Source organism: Aptenodytes forsteri, unplaced genomic scaffold (genome assembly GCF_000699145.1).
Source record: "Aptenodytes forsteri isolate BGI_AS27 unplaced genomic scaffold, ASM69914v1 Scaffold476, whole genome shotgun sequence".
Classification (NCBI taxonomy): Eukaryota; Metazoa; Chordata; class Aves; order Sphenisciformes; family Spheniscidae; genus Aptenodytes; species Aptenodytes forsteri.
The window spans coordinates 179725-180973 of record NW_008794216.1 but is presented as its reverse complement, the minus strand read 5'-3'; positions in this window follow the sequence as shown (position 1 = coordinate 180973).

The window sequence follows — 1249 nt, the reverse complement described above, 5'->3', positions numbered from 1 at the left end:
GTTGAAGACGGCGTAGATGACGGGGTTGAGGGAGCTGTTGCAGTAACCGATCCAGAAGAAGAACTGGAAGACGCCGTCGGGGACCTTGCAGCGCCGGGGACAGAGCGCGCCCAGGCTGTAGAGGAAGAAGAAGGGGAACCAGCAGAGGACGAAGACGCCGATGACCACGGCCAAGACGAAGGTGAAACGTTTCTCCCGGTTGACCTGAGTCTTCCTCCTCCAAGGGTTCAACGCCGGCGGCCGATGTGCCAACACCACCCGCCCCGTCCCGGTGGCCAAGGTGTCCCTGGGGCGTCCTCCGGGCTGCGGGGACGTCCCTGCCCCGGGGTTGGGGGACGTCGGGGGCTCCTCGGGGCTCAGCAGCGAGGTCCTGTCCGCCGGCGGGCAGGTCCCCGGGGGGTCCGCGCTGGTCGGGGGCGTGACGTTTGGTGGCACCGATCCTGGTGGTTTGGCGCCGGCGGGACGGGAGCAGTGGCGGCGTTTGGCGATCAGGTAGATGCGCAGGTAGACGAGGATCATGATGAGACACGGGGCGAAGAAGGAGCCGATGCTGGAGGAGAGGACGTACCAGGCCTCCTCGTTGAGCTTGCACTGTGGCCGCCCCCCCGCCGCCGCCTTCTTCTCCCCCTTGTAGACCAAGGGCGGGAGGGAGATGATGGCGGCGATGGTCCAGACGATGAGGATGCTGCACTTGATGCGCCGCGGCGTCCGCTTGGCGTTGTACTCGATGGCGCGGCTGACCGACCAGTAACGGTCCAGGCTGATGGCGCAGAGGTGGACGATGGACGAGGTGCAGAAGAGCACGTCCAAGGCCAGGTAGATCTCGCACCACGTCTTCTCGAAGTACCAGTAGCCCAGGAGCTCGTTGGCCAAGGAGAAGGGGATGATGAGCGTGGCCACCAAGATGTCGGCGGCCGCCAACGACACCCGGAAGAGGTTTTGGGGCGCCCGCAGCGAGCGGCTGCTCAGCACGGCCATGATCACCAGCACGTTGCCCGTGATGGTGAAGAGCACCAGGAAGGTGATGGCGGCAGCGATGGCGGCGGTGGCTTGCACCGAGTAACCGCCCTCGGGGCCCTCCATGGTCCCGCCGGCTGCGGGGTCCGGCCGCCGGCGCTCAGTGGTGCCCCGGGGCGCGGGAGGGCCAGGCCGCGGGGTGCTGGGGGACGCCGGTGCCCCTTGCCATGCTGCCCGCCGGGCTGCCTGCCCTGCCTGCCGGTCCCTGCTGCTGCCTGCGCCCCTGCCCCGC